The sequence below is a fragment of the Ipomoea nil genome, unplaced genomic scaffold, assembly GCF_001879475.1.
Source record: "Ipomoea nil cultivar Tokyo-kokei standard unplaced genomic scaffold, Asagao_1.1 scaffold1043, whole genome shotgun sequence".
Taxonomy (NCBI): domain Eukaryota; kingdom Viridiplantae; phylum Streptophyta; class Magnoliopsida; order Solanales; family Convolvulaceae; genus Ipomoea; species Ipomoea nil.
The window spans coordinates 1,454,800-1,464,706 of NW_017617471.1; positions in this window are offsets into that span (position 1 = coordinate 1,454,800).

The window sequence follows — 9,907 nt, forward strand, 5'->3', positions numbered from 1 at the left end:
CTTAAAACACAAGAAATAATCTTGCTATTCTTTTCAAAAAAAATAAAAATAAAATCTAGCTATTTATTCTCAAACCTATCGCCAGCAGTGTTATGATGGTCTATGATAAGTTCCTTTGACGTGACATACTCTAATTGGTGGATATAGAACGGTTGACTAGTCGCACAATAACATATACCAGTCAGATGATGCAATAGTTTTGATAGGAGGACGACAAATCAGTTCAATAATGAGGCAAGCCTAGGTCGACTTAACTTGAGTTTATCAATGTAAGTGCGCTCGAGTATCTGACTATTAATATTTCTAACGACCTCTTAAGAATCAAGTATTTCATAATATTTATTCTTCTAACCATAGTTTTTAATTGGATTAATAACTAGCTGGTCTATCTTATAACCATCAAATATTAAGTTTGAAACTTTTTGAAATATGCAAATAATTTAGTAATTATAAACAAATCATAAAAATTTTCAAAAAAAAAAATAAACAAATCATAAATATTAATAAATAAATAAAAAGTAGATCGAAGGAATTGAAAATTCTCCCACATATAATAGGTAGCATAGCACAGGTGCATTATGGGGCCAAGAATAATAAATAATTCCTCCACTGCCAACTTCTCCATTATAATAATGTCTACCTTGACCAGTATTCTATATAATATTCCAACTCTCTTTTTATTTTTATTTATTTTCCCCATAAAATGATAAAATATCCTCAATTTTTTTTGGCTAATACATTTCTAGCAGCCAAACGTGGCACTCTGTAACTTGATTAGCAAGCCACAACAAAAGCAAAGTTAGAAATTTCACCAAAGTGGCTTTGAATTCCCCATCTACGATTTAATTTTTTTGGCGAATTGAACGTGGACGCTTTATAACTCATCCATACAACGCCCAAAATGCCGGTCGATTTTGGTTTAGGTATGCATTTATGGGCGCGGAAGCTAAGGACTAAGTCAAGTATGTTGTGCAACTGAGTTTGGTGATTAAAGGTTGCGACAAATACTGGGAGGAGGATTGTTGAGCGTGGTCGGGTTGACCAAGTTCAGTCTCTACTCGATTCGAGACGTAGTACTGTGGCTTACCATGGAGGGATGAGGTTAAATGGTTAATGCATGTCCATCTACTTATTACCATTTGATTTTAAGTTGGATATGGAAATCAAATAACCTAAAAATTCGTGGTTAAGCTGCTTGGCTTACGGTAATCACAGGATAGTGACTTTGAGAAATAAGCATAATGCAGCAATGTGATTTATCATAATTTTACAGTTGTCACAGGATGAGTGATCCATCATAATGTTAGACAGGCACTTGAAAATCTTAATTTAGATATCAAAATGTGAAACTAATTGTTACAAATTAAAAGTATAAGAAAATAAAATTGTGGCGATGTATTGTTTGAGCATTGTATGAGTTATAAATAATAAGGAAGATGTAATATTATTTTCGAGCTGGACATAGCCCTCTAGTTCTCTGCCCATCAAAAGTGGGTGAATTTTGGTGAAAGGGCAAATTTCAAATATTTTAAATTAAATTCAGTCCATTTGAAAAAGGACATGAACTAAAATCGATCAGTTAAATTGATGGTTAAAGACTAATTGTGAAATTATTAGTATAATCGTGAAATCGAAAGTGGAGCTAGTTCTTTCTCATTCATAATTTTGACTATTTTAATGAAGCAAGAGAAGATAAACACATGACATAATGTTCTTTCATGGCATGCATGCATGGAAAGACTTTGGTTAAATCAAGCAAAGACAACATTTGTTTAGTGAGACAGATCAGAGTTAATTAATTAATTAAATAATATATGGTTTCTAGAAGATATCTCCCTAGTAGCTACTGGAAAGAATCTAATTAATAAGATTAAAGTCCATATATTATCTTTAAATGGAAGAGATTAAGTGGCGATATATGATAAGGTTTGATAGATAGGTTGGTACATTGCATGTACATAATGTTACAAGTTCTGTTAGTAGTGCAATTCTGCCTTCTTTTTTTACCTATCTATCTCTTTCAAAAAGAAAATGGATTGTGACCTTATGGATTTTATCCCAGCATCAATTTTGTCAAAAAGTATAATTATTGTGTGATCAATAAACAAAGAGAGCACTAAGGGTACATTTTAGAATGGAAAAAAACAGTAGTGAATGAAGGGAACTCTACACTAAACACTACAAACATATGTATCAAATTAGAGCTTGTGTGCCATTGTAGAATTCACGCACCTTAAGCTACAAATTTACGCATCTTAAGTTACAAATTTACACACCTTAAACTATAAACTTAAGCATCTTACACTTTAAACTTAAGCACCTACACCAAAGGTAGGTCAAGGGTTCGATCATTGACTTTGGGAATGGAGTAGCCTTAAATCTCCAGGCCAGCTGTCCCACCCAAAAGAGGTGCGTACAATTCAGCGAGGGGATTAGTCACTGACAGTGGAAACCCTTGGTATACAAAAAAAAAAAAAAAAAAAAAAAAAAAACTTAAGCACCTACAGATTTAAACTTAGGCACGTAAGCTATAAACTTACACACCTTAAACTTTACAATTTACTCACCTTAAGTTTTCAACAATACGCAAAATTACCATGATGCCACCGCATTTTTTTAAAAAATTTATCTTCACTATGGACTGTTAATTTTGACAAGATCAATGACTATGATTAATCTTCATGTTTCACCTGAGAGAAGTTTTGCACCTAATCCCTTATATAATGATAATAAACATGATACATTTGTTATATCATGCAACTTCCCAAAATTTTTAATGGAGGTAGAATCATATACTAATTACCAAAATGGTCCCTTGACTATAACAAAATTACCAATTTGGTCCCTAGTTAACGGAAGTCTATCAAACAAATTAACAGAGGACCAAATTGATTAAGATTTTTAAAGTTGAGGGATTTAATTGGTCAAAAAATTATCGAGGATCAAATTGATAATTTCGCTATAATCAAGGGACATTTTAGTGATTTTTTTTTTGAAAATACTATTTTGGTAATTAACTCTTAGGTTTTTATAAGATGATCCAAAAAAGTAGAATCTATAAACAATATTAACTATATATGAAGCTGTATGCCACTAATTTAAAAATATCTCTTGGATCAATTGGTAGTTTCTTGATTAGTTTGTGGGTTGATGCATGGCGCAACATGTGTTAGTTAATTATTATTAAACTTGATTATTATAATCATATAATAATGGTACTATGTCACAGTTCAGTTCTATCTGATCTGATGGAATCCGTGTTTGAGTTTTGAGGATATTTATTTATGTTTTTGCCTCAGAAAGTATAGACAGTTCTAGATCCTTGAACAAATCAAATCTTACAAGAAGAGGTAATACTAATGCATACCCTTCACTATCAACATAACGCAATGCATGAATCTATCAATCACTCTTGCCCCTGCATCTATCTCCCTTTTTTGTATCAAACCTTAATATTACAAATATTTTAATAACTTGTAACTTTAAAGAAAAAGTCGGTTCGTCACAAGCATATTATACAGTTGAGGTTGGCAAGTGCTGGTAAGAGATTTGTCAGGTTGCAGCTTGGAGAGTTAAGTCCAACATATTGAAATGCGTTAACTGTTATATAAATATAACCGAGACAAAATTTCAAATTTTCTACTAACTATAATTTTTGAAACAGTAATAAATGCTTGATCGACAGTGTTTTATAAAGTCGGTATCGAATCATGCATATGAGTAACAACATATCATATTAGGCATTTTGTGAAGGGAGGAAATTGATGTTGAATAGAAATGGCTAAAGGACATGAACAAAGGGGTTGGTGTGGCTGGGGACAATAACAAGTTCTCCTTTTTCATGCTTCAAACCAAACATGTCCCATGGGACTTGTTGCTGAGACTGGGAAACAGTGATAGGGACCATATACAACAACGTTAAAGGGGCCCAAGTCCTAAGTGCATGCTGTTAGGGCCGTGTTTGTTTTCTCAATCATGACATTCCCATTTTTTTCTTTTTAATGCGCCAACCCAATCAACCTGTGGCATCCTATGAATATAAATGCACCTTTCATCATCAGTCACTGTATTTATTGGGATTTACCCATTACATACTTTTGAGGTGTTTGGTAAATGACTATTAGTTTATTAAATTGGTGAATTTGACTAATTGATAGCATTAACGGATTGTAAAAAAGTGATTGGTAAATTAGTTGTTAGTTGATTACATATAAAATGACTTTCTCATAAAGTTGATTGAAAAAAAAAATTACTTTGAACAACTTTTTAAATTTTAGCATTTTAGAGTAATAAATTATTACAAAAACTAATTAAGCAAACACTAATATTAATTATTTAATCAAATCAAATAATTAATAGTGGCATTCAAAAAAAAAAAAAAATTAATAGTGGTTAAATAAGTCAAAATTGACTGATAACCTAACTATTTACCTAACACGGCCTTTGAGTTTTCTTTTACCCTTTCTATTTCAGATAATCGTGCATGTGTCCCTCTCTCTTTATATATAAGTACCAAGAGATGAGAAATATAATATATAATCAGTTCATCCAGCAATTTATTTGACAATTATAAATTTCTAAGTTTAAATTAATTTTTTTAATTTGAGTTGGTTATTAACATAGACTAGTTTACTGCTAAAGTTAAAAAACAAATTTCACCCGTAGTACATCTTCGGATAACAGCGACGGACTTTTCTATAAATCTAAAAGAATATAATATAAAATCAATGTGTTGTTTTACATGTGTGTATATATACATACACATGCAAACAACATTGATCACCCATAATTATTATAATTACCGTGAGATAATACGGATAAGATTTTTACAATGATCATTGGGATAATGATTTCAATAGCTTAAATGAAGCATTGACAAGCCGCTTAACACTCAATTGATTGATTGATTTGAGTTTTATTACACATATTTTTCTATTCTTTGACATGTTACTTTTTTTTTTTTTGGAAAACCTTTGACATGTTACTTACTATTTAGGTTTTGGATAATCTTTCAATGACTTTGTAGTAGTGTGTCATAAAATGACTAATACTACATTACAACAGAGTTTATTTTTTCTTTTGAGTATTATTGTCTCTTTACAAAGTAGCAATCGTTATGCCTTGGACCCGTGTCCAGCATGCTTGCTGGACACGGGTAACAGTGCCGTTAGGCACTGTTATCTTTTTTTTTTTTTTTTTTTTTTTTTTTTTAAATTTCAGATCACTTTGTTATAGAAGTATATGTTCATAATTTTATTACTATATGTTAATAACTATACATTCATAACTCCATAACTGTACGTTCATAACTTTATAACTGTACATTCATAACTCTATAACTGTACATTCATAACGTCATAACTGTACATTCATAACTCCATAATTGTACATTCATAATTTTCGAAGCTCTATGTTCACAATTTTAGAGCTCTATGTTCATAATTTTATCACTATATGTTCATAATTGTAAGTTCATAATGTTAGAGCTCTTTGTTCATAATTCGATCAATAACTGTACATTCATAATTCCATAACTGTAGATTCATAATCTCATAACTGTAGATTCATAACTCCATAACTGTCGATTCATAACTATATAACTGTACATTCATAATCTTCGAAGCTCTATATTCACAATTTTAAAGCTCCATGGTCATAATTTTATCACTATATATGTTCATAATTGTAAGTTCATAATGTTAGAGCTCTGTGTTCATAATTGCATAACTGTACATTCATAACGGCATAACTGTACATTCATAACGGCATAACTGTACATTCATAATAAAAAAAAAAAAAAATAACGCCGTTAACGCCGTTAACGGCAAAACGCGCGCGATTTTTTTTTTTTTTTAACTAAATGACGCGTTTTTTTTAAAAAACGATGTCGTTTTGGATTGTGGACACGGGTCCAGGGCATAATTGCCACAAAGTAGTATCATCTGTTCTTTACTTTCTTAATCTATTATAGCACAAAGAGTCAAGACCCCGGCCCACCAACGAGGTTCGATTCTGTGACCTTCACTCAAGAAAAGTCACAGAGGTGTCATCTGAGCACAAAGTGTTTGGCATACGTTTTTGCTATTAAAAAATATTTTAATTTTTATTTGAGTTAGAGATGGATCAATATACCGTTTTCTGTGTTGATTCCAGATTGGGCCAATGACTTTTGGGCTATAACAGGACATTTGTACGTTACTGAAAAATGGGTTGTTTATGGGCCTCAAAATATAATGGGCTCTACTTTGCTTGCAGTGGATTCATTATGATGGACTGAGAATTAGACAGCCCATCGTGCTTGACCCGACCACTATTTTCACAATGTGAATAAAAAGCCCATTCATATCCATCTTAACAAGAATACTATATGGCAAATACATATAATGTGTATCATGTATGTAAGTCATATAAGCGAATTGTATGTCAAGGACCTTGTGGTCGAGTGGTCACAAATTTAAACTTCAGTAGGGACATTAACCCTTACTGTTTTAATATGTTGTATTCAAAAATATATGTGAATTGTTTTTTTAATCATCAATTATTGTGATATACTAATACAAGTGTAATCATTAAACATATTTTTTTTTTTGGTATAAGGTGTGACAAGGGGTGGCTCAAATTCTTGACCCAATTCTCATTTTAGTCAAGAATTCTCCAAAAACATATTAATCAATGTGTACATCAAACACTAACAAGATATAAACATAACTCCCTCATAAACACATGAACTCTAGGTTAGAGTCCTACCTTTTATGCATTAATCACAAATAAAGCATCAAAATAGACAATACAACCCTAGCTCAAGCCTATAAACTAACAACTCATGATTAAATAGCATAAAGAATACAAAAGCACAAGTAATAAACATAAATCTTGTAAAAGAATTGAAAGAGATAACAAGAAGAACTTATCTATTGAAAATGAGAGAACAATCTTGCAATTCAAGATTACAAGCTTCAAAAGTGTTAAGGAACATAAATCTATGTCTAATCTAACCCTAAAATATGAAAAGAATGAATTGAAAAGGGGCAAAACCACGCTTAAATACTAACAGAGCATAGTGGCACGGCCATGCCACTAGTCGTGCCAAAATTAGCCCAAAAATTGATGATTAGTACCTCGATGGCACGGCCTCAGGCACAGACAAAATGTGTCTTGTAGGAACGATGAAATCTAAGTAAGAATTAAACTTTACAGATGCGACATGTGTTTTGTTATGGTCAATGTTTACCGTTATGCCATAAGATATATGTATAGCTAGTAGCAAAAACGTATAACTTTATTTCTTTATATTTACGTAGCAGACTAACAGTCAATACGTTATTTTGATGATAGAATACGAAACTCGGCCTTCCAAATCTATGTTTGAAAAATTTATTCTAGATTAGTCTCAATGGTGGAGATTCCAAATGCTACACAATTTTTTTTTTTTTTTTTTTTTTTTTTTGAAATAATGGAGATTTATGGTAGATAATGCAACCATTGACTGACATTAGCGATTTTCGATCGAGGAGTTTAACAAGGTCGATCTTATTATACAACAAGTTGTCTATTTAATTTATCTGTAATTGAGTGAGCGAGTTTTGAGTAAGCATTTTGAAATGGATAGTACAAAATGTATAAGAATATTAATTAATAAGTCTAGTGTGAGATTATTTCACGTAAAAATGTGTAAAAATAAATCTTGTATTATTAGTACAGTTTTTGCCAATATTTTAATACAAATATGATAATATGACATTATGATCAACTTTTAACGTGATATAATGTTTTTTAAATGCAGATAGCGTTATGCAATAGTTTTTATAAGAAAGTGTCCTTATATATTTAATTAGGTTCTATGTATATATTTTGTTTCATCAACTTTAATTAATTAATTATATTGTAATTTAATTCAAAGCATGTTGCTACTAACTAGCAAATGATTTTATGAGTCTATCGACAAATTGTTCGACTCTGATGGATCTACCAATGGATATATAGTAACGTGCAATTTAAATTAATTAATATATGATGTGACTAAAGAAGTTTCACGTACAATTTTCACAAGTCCATGCTTTTGCACTTGTTCATGTAAATTATACAGAGTAACAAGTTGATTTAATTAATTACATAGCGTACCATACTACCATTTTAATTACAAAGTATTATATTGTGCTTAGATGGTTGAAAAAATTGTTAGGCAAGTGCATAGGCGCCGATTAATCATATTGGCTCTCAGGCGCTAGTGTATTTTTTTTAAAAAAAAGAATTGTTTGTTGGAAAAATTAGCTTAAAATGGCATAAAATGACATATTAAGTGGCTATTTTGTGGTACAATTATCAATGGGGTCCACTTCAGATTTGGGTCGGGTCAAAGTGGATTCGGATTCTTCGTAGTAAGACGAAGAGATTGATATATTGTACGCTCAAAACGGATAATGGGTGAATGAGATATTGATTCTCAAAGTAGACCCATTTGAGTTGGGAAATGAAGGAAAATAGAGGACTTTGTCCCACATTGGTTTGGAAATAAGATTTGCCCCCTTATATACATGAGCTCTTTTGAGGCAAATCAAAATCCAACTAGAGGAGATCGAAAAGGCTTGATTCAAGCTCGAGTTCGCGTGCGTCGGCACCTGCGGGCACGAATGTTGTCCGGAATACTTTGGTATCATTTTCCAACTGGTATAGTCACTTGGTTCGGCCGGAACCGAACCGAGAGTATCCGAGAGCACCTACAGAGGAGCAAGAGAGGTTGTGGTGCACCGAGAGCACAACTCGCACCTACAGAGGAGCAAGAGAGGTTGTGGTGCACCGAGAGCACAACTCTCGTGCATCTGTGACCACGAGAGTAGTGCGCTCTCGTGTGAACCTGCACCCCAACGGTCTGAAACCCGAAAGTTCAGCCAGTTGTACATTAAACTCATCTGTTACAGAATTAATTAATACTGTTTTAATTCCAATTTTAAATTATGAGTTTAATCCTACTTAGTGGGTGACTGTTACAGGTGTTACACAATTGGTTTAATACCAATTAAAGGCCATGTTGAATGCTATCCCTTCCAACAGCCCTATATAAAGAGAGGTTGGGCAAAAGCTTTTTTATACAGTGAGAAACGAAGGAATTCCAATACAATTTTCAGCTTCAAAACTTCTGCTTCTACTCTCTTCTTTACCCAGCAGTGTTCTTGCTTTGCTTTGTTTGCCAGGCTCCTTGTTTAGGTGCTTAAACAAGGAATCGTAGCACGTTTTATCCTGGGAAACCTAGGCTACAACGCTCCTAGCACTTGCGGGAGGTAGTAAATAAGGTTTTAAGGAAAAGAACTTTGTGTTCGAACTCGTGCTAAACCTATACCCAAACACTCAACCTTTTCCTTCCCAGATTTTCTGTTTTCCCATATGATATTAATCTTTTCGTAGGATTATTATTTTTGGGATTTTTCAACCATATTACCCAACATTTTTTAACATTTTTTTTAAATTTTATTTTTTAGATTTTAAAGACTTGATAATTATAATAAACTATTTAATTCTTTGATAGTTAATACTAAAATAACCCATTAAAAAAATAAAAATGAAACAATAGCTAATCGACTAATTAGGCGACCTAGACGGTCGGCCACCTAGCTAGACCATTGATTATGGTAATATGCTAGGCGGTCGACTGACGCCTAGGCGATTAATCGACGTATATGTGTGATTTTTACAACCCTAGTGCTTACTCATAAGTCTACCTTTTAGTTTCCCTAGTGCTTACTCATAAGTCTACCTTTTAGTTTCATTATATATATATATATATATATATATATATATATATATATATATATATATAATTATATATACATACTAGTTATAAAACATGTCGATATATACTATGGCTGGTCCTGAGCATGTGCTCCTAGATAGAACTTCGGCCAATTTTTTT